This window comes from Capsicum annuum, chromosome 7 (genome assembly GCF_002878395.1).
Source record: "Capsicum annuum cultivar UCD-10X-F1 chromosome 7, UCD10Xv1.1, whole genome shotgun sequence".
NCBI classification, from domain to species: domain Eukaryota; kingdom Viridiplantae; phylum Streptophyta; class Magnoliopsida; order Solanales; family Solanaceae; genus Capsicum; species Capsicum annuum.
Genome location: NC_061117.1, coordinates 84,246,374 through 84,255,970, shown reverse-complemented (window position 1 = coordinate 84,255,970; position 9,597 = coordinate 84,246,374).

Genomic DNA, 9,597 nt, shown 5'->3' with positions numbered 1-9,597 from the left:
AAGTGCTAATTTCCAAAATGCGGAACAAGTGCGGATACTGGACTTCATGTCCTCTTCTTCTTCCTAAGTAGCTTTTTCAACCTTATGGTCCCTCAAAAGAACCTTTACCGAATCCACATTCTTCGTCCGCAACCGACAAACTTGACAATCCAAGCTCTCAACCGAGACTACCTCATAAGACAAGGAATTCAATATACCCAATCCTTTTAAAGGAACAACCGATGAAGGATCACCCACACACTTTCTCAACATAGAGACATGGAAAACCAGATGAATGGATCTCCAACTAGAAGGTAATTCTAACTCATACGCAATATTAATAGCCCTCGTCAAGACCAAATATGGACTAACACATTGTGGACTAAGCTTTCCTTTCTTACCAAAATGCATCACTCACTTCATAGGAGACACCTTCCAGAACACCCAATACCAACTTTGAACTTCAACTCCTTACGCCTCATATATGCATAGGACTTTTAGAAACTTTGAGCGGCTTTTAACCTATCACAAATCACCTTCACTTTCTCCAAGGCTTGGTGAACCAAATCAAGGCTAAATAACTTACCCTCACCAACTTCATACCGCCAAATAGGAGAATAACAGCTCCTACCATACAACACCTCAAAAAGAGCCATACCAATGCTAGAGCGATAACTACTATTATAAGAAAACTATATAAGAGGCAAGCGGTCAACCCAGCTACCACCATAGTCAATCATATAAGAACAAAACATATATTCCAATGTCTGAATAGTCCTCTCTGCTTGTCCATTCGACTGTGGGTGGAAAGCGGTATGAAGGCACACCTTAGTTCCCAAACCTTTCTGAAATAACCATCAAATGGAGTACCACAATTCGTGATAATAGAAACTGGAGAACCATGCAACTTTACGATCTTTTCAAGATGCAACTTAGCATAATTTTTCACTAAATAACTAGTCTTGAAAGGCAAGAAGTGAGAGGACTTGGTCATTCTATCCATAATGACACAAATTGAATCATACTAATTCTGAGACCGAGGAAGACCGGTAACAAAATCCATATTAATTACCTCCCACTTCTATTTGGGAAACTCAATATATTGGTACAAACCTCTAGGTCTCATGTGCATAACTTCACTTGTTGACACACCATGCACATAGCCATATGGTTAGCCACATCTCGCTTCATGTTATTCCAATAATAAAACTCCTTAACATCATGATACATCTTCGTAGAACTAGGATGAATAGCATAACGAGATCCATGAGTTTTTTCCAAAATCCTTTCCCTCAATCGCAAAGTCAAAAACCCTTTTGCTAACCCATATTCATCTTAATCTTCATCAAGTCAGAATCCAACATTTGCTTTTTCTTTATCTCAACAACAAGAGACGACTGTGGTACCTAATACATGAACACACCACTATTCTTAGAGTCTGCGAGACAAACTCTAAGATTAGACAAATGGGGAATTTCCTTAACAAACTTCCATTCATCCTCATCTACATGAGCTAGACTCCCTATAGGTAACCTACTAAGAGAAGTAGCAACTAGATTAGCTTTATTGGATGGTAATAGATACTCATATCTTAGTCCTTCAACAACTCAATTTACCTTATTTGCCTGAGATTTAACTCTTTTTAAGTAAACACATAGTAAAGTCTCTTATGATCAGAAAAGATGTTAACATGAACCTTGTAGAGATAGTGATGCCAAATCTTCAATGCGAATACCATAACTAGCAACTCTAAATCATGAGTAGGGTAGTTCTTATCATGAACTTTCAACTGCCAAGAAGCATAATCCACCACCCTATTATGCTGCATCAATACATAACCAAGCCCAACATGAGAAGCATCACAATATACTACAAAGCCATCGCTACCCTCAGGCAAGGTCCAAATCAAAGTTGAAGTCAACTTATCCTTCAACTTCTCAAAGATACCCTCACACCCATCCAACCATAAGAACTTTAGCTTCTTCTGAGTCAATCTAGTCAATGGGACAGCTATATTTAAAAAACTTTCCACAAATCTCTTATAGTAGCGGCTAAACCTAAGAAGCTTTGAATATCGATTGGAGTCACAGGTCTAGGCCACTTTTAACCACTGCAATCTTTTATGGATCCACCATGGTACCTTCACTAGAGATAACATGACCAAGAAAAGTCACAGCCTTCAACCAAAACTCACACTTTGACAACTTGGCATGCAAATGCTGATCCTTCAAAGTTTACAATACAAAACAGAGGTGATCAATATGATCTTCCTCACTCTTAGAGTATACCAGAATATCATCTATGAAGGAAATGATGAATAGATCTAGAAACTAATGGAAAACCCTATTCATCAAATCCATAAATGCTGTCAAAGCATTGGTTAACCCAAAATACATAACTCTAGTGAGGATCAAAAATGCACTAGAGAAGCTATGTCGTTCAATTAATAGGCAGCAAACTTAACACATTCAATCTATGAAGCATGCATAACCCGAAAGATCTTCTCAATATCATCAATGAAACTTTAAGGATCCTCCTCAACCTTTGTACCAGTAAACATAAGAGGATGCAACCTCATGAACTAGACAACCTTTATAGCCTCAGAAGATAGAGTAACAAGAACACCATGCTCAGATTGAAAAGCTACCAACTGAGATAACAAATTAATAGAGCGATAAAACTCAGCATTAGTAGCCTCTTCTTGAGGTGACTGAGTATGAGTATTACCCTCAGCAGTATGGTCAATAAGGACAGGTGAAATCCCACGAGGATAGTCAAATGCAGTGACCCTTGATCGGGTATGGTCTCCAGAAGTAGAGCGTGTCCCATCAATATTACCCCCAATGGGGATGAAGGAGTTTGCATGAACATTAGATCTTCTAAGAGGCATGATCTGAAAGATAGTCACATGTAAATCAAAAGGATCCAAGACCTAAGACTCTATAGCTCCAAGTAAGACAATAAGAAAGTAAAATATTCCTAAATGTCTCATAGCCTCTCTCTTAAGAGTGTGCCGCGCTACACACCATAAAAGAGACTCTACTTGACATGGCTTTGTACACACCCAATTGACCATGAACCTAGGCTTTGATACCAACTTGACATGACTCAAACCTAGGCCTTGTCATAATAGGTATCCCAAGTCGAACAAGGATCGGAGATCACCCTTGATACCCATCCCAAACAAACATCAAACCATAAAACAATAACCACATCCATAAATATTCCATAAACTACCCAAGTCCATAATTTATCCATACAAAGCCTCTAACGAAAAAAAGAATATTCGATCAGGACATGCCCTCGACCATAGCTAAAAATAATATCCAAGTCTAAACCATTAAAGACATAAGAAAACTCAAAGCAAGAAATTGAGCCTTATGAAGTATGGAAGCTCACCACTTCAAGTCAACATAAGCTTTCCTCGAATCCAAGTCACTGACCAAGAGGTGTGATAGTATAATAAACACCTGCATTGCATGGGGATACAATGTCAAGGATGATTAGCTGTTGGAGAACTAGCATGTAACTTAAAGATAAGGATAATATAATGCCAAAAGTTCAAAACTAATCAACCAATACATATAATTAATGCAATACATATATATACATTTATGCCATGTCGGGATAGGGAACAAGATTAGAATGAAATTTGAAATCATTAACGTGGGCTTAGTAGCATAATCGTAATATAACAAGGCACCCATGGGCTATATAGGCACATCTCTAGGGCCCCAATGCATCTAGCTGCACGAACCAGAGAATATCTATAATCGTATATACCTATATAAGGAACTCGAACCTTTTAGCATAACCAAGGTGACTTAAGTACCAATACATATATTATGGGGGACTCAAACCATCTATTTATATATTTATTATGGGGACTCAAACCACCTGGTCATAAAGACACTTGCACCAGCTAGCATGGTTTCTAGTGTTAGTCCTTCGAACTCCACCTTCACGGCCCAGCTATACACCCCTCTTTAAAGCCTAATTTAAAACCATTATATCACATACACAATAATTAAGCCAATTACTTATCAAAGGAACTTCGTTGGTATCTTTATACCAATAAAACTTACAATTATACCAAATGCCATTACCATTATCAAACAACCAATCATTAATTTGACTTTGGGGCTTGAACCCTTTATCTAACAAAGGCATTAATTCAATTTAATGTATAAGGACTCAAACCCTTTTTTCCAATTAAACTTCCAAGGTTACCATTTAGATTATTACATGACCAATAAGGCCTACATAAAATTATTTACCAATCATTAATATTCATTAGGCCAATGCCTTAGTTCCAAATATCATTTAACATGTGACTAGTTTATTCGCTTAGACATTTTTGCAAACTTATTGAGGGCACACCATTGTCAAAACCAAAACCAGGTTAAAAATCATCAAGTTTAGGGTTACCCATGACCTATTTGTTAAACAATGATTTCCAAGCATCCACATATATAACCCATCACCAAAAATATGTATAAACATAATTTAAACCAGGAGTAAACAATACTCAACCATATACCAAAAAACCTTCAACATTGATTTTCACAATCACCCTTAATGTATCATAATCAATGTTTAAAATACATGATATTTGAGAATTAACAATGAGGGAAGAATCACATGCCTTATTCACAAAGATTTGCAGAAAGAACTTGACTCTTGAGCCTCTAGATAGACACCTTGTAGAAACCCTAGCCCAATTTTCAAGAGAGTGTTTAAAGAGAGTTTTAGGAGTATTTTAATCCTTCAAAGTATATTATGAGAGGCTATAATATGTTATAAGACATACGGTCTTAAGGGTTTTAGGGTGGGAAATATCTAAAACGTCCTCAGTTTTAAAGCTAAAAAGGTGCACAAGAGGGTATGATTCCCCCCAACTAGTACACCAATCATACGAGTAGTACATACTACTCCTACCCTAGATAGAATATTGGACTCTAATTCTATTTAACATACAAGTGCATAGCCTAAATCGTATCTAAACATATGATTGGTACCCTAGAACAATACCCTAGAACCGTACCCTAGGCAAAATTATTTAGGCTAGACATATTAAGCAACATACGAGTGGCTTTTCTCACTTATACCATCTCTATATGACTTGTATAGAGTCCATTCTTACCTTGGACAGTATCCAACCAAAATTATACTGTGTAATATATGATAAAAAAACCCTAAATTATACCCACATCATATGATAAGTACCCGCAAGTCGTATAATATCTAGAATCTCAAACTCAAGAAATTTTCTAAGGGTCAAAACTAGGGTGTTTCATGTTTGGTTTGTCAGCAAGTTAAGCTTTAGCATTTAAGGCCTAGTGGCATGTCTCAAGAGATAGAGTTTCCTATTTAGCAGTGGGAGATGATCAATATAGATTTTATTATGAGTCTTCTGTGGCCTCACAATCAGTATGATTTGATTTGGGTCATTATAGATAGGATGACTAAGTCTGCTCACTTTTGCTTGTGAGGACTAACTAATCAAGAGAGGATTATGCTAAGATGTTCATTCAGGAGATTGTAAAGTTGCATGGTATACTAGTGTCCATTATTTCAGATCAAGGTATGCAATTTTCATCTTATTTCTAACATTCTTTTCAAAAAGTTTCGAGTACTTAGGTGAACCTTAGCACCACTTTCATGCTTGAATGGATGGGCAAGCATAACATACTCAGTTGGGTTGATCACTTGCCTCTTATTGAGTTTGCATACATGAATAGTTATTATTTTAGCATTTAGATGGCTCCTTTTGAGGCTCTTTATTATAAGAGGTGTTAGTCTCATATTAGATGGTTTGAGGTTGGTGAGACTAGGTTGTTTGGTCCTAACTTGGTTCACCAAGACATAGAGAAGGTGAAAGTGATCAGAGAAAGACTTAATATTTCTCAAAGTCTCCAAAAGTCTTATGCAGATGTGAGAAGAAGGGATTTGGAGTTTGAAGTAAATAATTAGTATTCTTGAAGGTCTCTCCTATGAAAAGAGTCATGAGGTTTGGGAAGAAGGGGAACTTAGAAAATTTTGAAGAGAATTGGGAATGTGGCATAAGAGTTAGATCTTCCAGAAAGTTTAGCTTTGATTCTTCCTATTTTCAATGTGTCCATGCTGAAAAAGTATACGATTAATCCTTCCTTAATAGTGCCTTTTGAGAATGTTAGTGTTATGGATTCCTTGTGATTGAGATATTCGATAGGCATGTTCATAGATTAAGGATAAATGATGTAGCTTCAATTAAGGTCCTTTAGAGAAATCAAAAGATAGAAGTAGCTACATATGAAGCTGAGAAAGATATGAAGGCCAAGTATCCATTCTTGTTCCTTTTGTTAGATGAGAGTGCTTAAGGTATGAGTTTCATCTTTGTCTTATCACTTTCTAATTTTGTCGTTTGATACTGATTTATTCTTGATATTCTCGTACTAAAAGTGTCCTAACTCATTATTCAGAGATGAATGATTCTGGGGGGATAATGTAAGACCCCTTAAAATTTTGATCATTTTATTTTTCACCCTCCTATATGTGTAATGTAAATTTTTGACTTGAATTATGTTTAGGAATGTTGAAAAGGTATTTTAGGAAAGTTTTAGATTTTTTGGAAGGGGTTCGGGGTTATTTTCAGATCTTGAGGTAGTGAGGGTTCGTGATAAGGCCATGTCATGAAGGTTAACCTCCGCGATATTAGCGTGGCACGGAGGCTAACCTCTGCGATATTGGCATGTTATGGTGATATTTTAATTTTGTCTAGTTTTTGTTTTTTTACTATGGGTGAGGTGCTTTTGTTCTGTTTACCCCTTGTATGATCTTTAAACATAAAATAAGCCTCTTTTGTTCAGTTTTCAAAGATCAAAATCATTCATTCTCTCTTGAAACTCGAAACCCAAGAACATTCAAAGGTTTCACAGAGAATTCATCATTCAAACTCCAAACTTCAAATTGTCTTCAATTTCTTGTGTATTTTAGGCATGTTTCTCTTCCCTAAACTTTAATTTTTATTGTGGCATACATTGAATGGATTTTCATGTGATTTAAATTGTGGGTTTGAAATTGGGTTGAGAGGTTTTGGTTGTTACTGATTGAGTTGCTTGTCCTATGTTTAAATTAATTATTCATGCTTTAAATTGATGTTTTTGGAACTAAATTGATGCATTGTTTAAATGATTGAAATGGGGAACATAGGTTTCCCTAAATTGGGTGAATTTAACCTCAACCCACTTCATAATCTTTTTCTGAATATGAACAAATTGCATGGTTTAACTTTCTTTTGAACTCAATGCATTGCATTAATGGATAAATAGATTCAAACGGCCTTGGTGGCCATGGTTTGAACTTTAAATGGAACTTGGCAATCAATGCAGTTATGTGGATTGGTTTGGCATGTTTAATTTAGCTTGCAAGCATATTGGTATGACTATACCAAGTGGTAAATGCCTTAATGAATGACTCCTGGGTTAATGGTTGGAATTATGTGCAAATTGATTTTAATTTGGGCTTAAAGGAGGTTGTGTAGCTCACCGTGAAGGTGTAATTCCTAGGGGGATGAACACCAAAAACCATGTTTGTCGACGTTGGAGTCTATATGATCGTGTGCTTGATATATATATATATATTTATATATATTGGGATGGATATTGCTCATGGTGGCTTTAGTTTTTCCTTATTTTCTCCTCGATTCATGTTGTTCACACACACTAGGGTCCTTTCAGTAGAGGGATCTAAACCCATATAGCCCATGGGTGCCCTTAGAAAGGACCGATCTACACAATCCAGGTTAATGATTTTAAACTATAATGTTCACGACCCTTACCCTATCTTGGCATCATATATATATATATATATATATATATATCTATGAATGTGTGCATGTGGTTTTGACTGATTTTGTGTATGACATTATGCTATCACTTTCCCTGGGTTACATGCTATTTCTTATCCCACTGGCCGTCCTAGGACACTATATAATTTCATGTTTTAAGTTTCAAAGACTTTTGTTGCTCCCATGCAACATTGGGTGGTTGAGCAGGTCCCTTGAGTTGCTATAAAGTGGTGAGCCTCCCATATTCAGAAGGACTTATTATTTCATTATTCTTTCTTTATGAAATCAGTACTTTTGGATTCTCTTTGGTCATAGTCGGGGGCATGTCCCGATGTAGTTTCTATTCTGGTTTTAGAGGTAATTATGGACAAGTGTGGGTTTGTTATTGATTGACTCTTAGTTTTCATTCGAGTTATCTATTCATCTTTTATTGCTATATTAATTGGCTACCACTTATTTATTTTATGATTATTGTGCTCTTAAGGTTAGGCTAAGGGGTTGGTCTACGGACCATGGTGGGCTTGATATACCCGTCATGGCTAGGCCCCAGTTTGGTTCATGGCAAGATAAAGGATATGTAATAGTATACAAGGCCAGGGAATGGATATACAACATAAAAACATGAAGGAAGGGAAGGATATACCGTAATACCATAACTACATATATAATTGTATATACATAAACAAGACTAACCCAAAGGTACAAACTAAAGTACTGATACTAGTATCTTATGGCTTCCAATCATAGTAGGAACTAGTACTAACATAATCAGGATCTCTAATCCATACATCTAAACATGAGATAATTATCCATAATAAAGAAATCTAAATAAAGGAATTAGAATCATACCTAGAATCTCAGTACCGAATCAATAATCAATCTGTCATGAACTAGCCATAATAATAACAATAACAATGCAAGTAATCGGCTAGTCTAGATAAACAATACCTAACCGAGCCCATCGTAATCCACAGATAATATAGGCTTGAAAATTTTAACCAACACCCAGAAACAATAGACATACCTATACCTATGCAACTGCTATAAGGCTGATAGATATAGGTGCATACTAGTGATAGCAATGCGCATGCAAGGATGAATGCAAACAGAATCCACGATACCATAACCAATACGAAGTATCATAACGTAACCCAGTGTAGAAACTCATATCATCATTGATCGCTAGAATTGAACAGAAACTCATATCAATAATACTATCATCAATCACCGGACTTGAACAGGAACTCATATCATCATATATCACCGGACATGAACGGAAACTCATATAATCAATATCATCAAGTCTAGTACCAATAATACATACATACATACATATATATACATATACACATACATACAAATATATATATACACATACATAAATATATATGCATACATACATACATAAATACATAAATACATTGCCTAACGTAACCTCCGGGGCTAAATCATCATAGAAGTGTAGAAAGAGTTGGAATCTCTCATGATCATGGTAAAAAAATAGTAGTAAAACTTAGGACCAAAATCTATCTCGATTAAATCTTTAAAATATCATTGTCAATCTCAATGCACATAGGTTATTCATAAGATGATACAATCCTCCTAATGAAGAAACCCATTTTAAAAGTGAAAATGGGAATAAATCCCTTTTTAGGAAAAGAGTATTAAAAATCATATTTTAGATGGCATCGTACCATTTTCCATTTTAGTGAGCATGAAGTACCAAATCTATGCATCCTATCACCAGTATCTAAACAATGTGATTATAAGCATCAAGACATCTATAAACT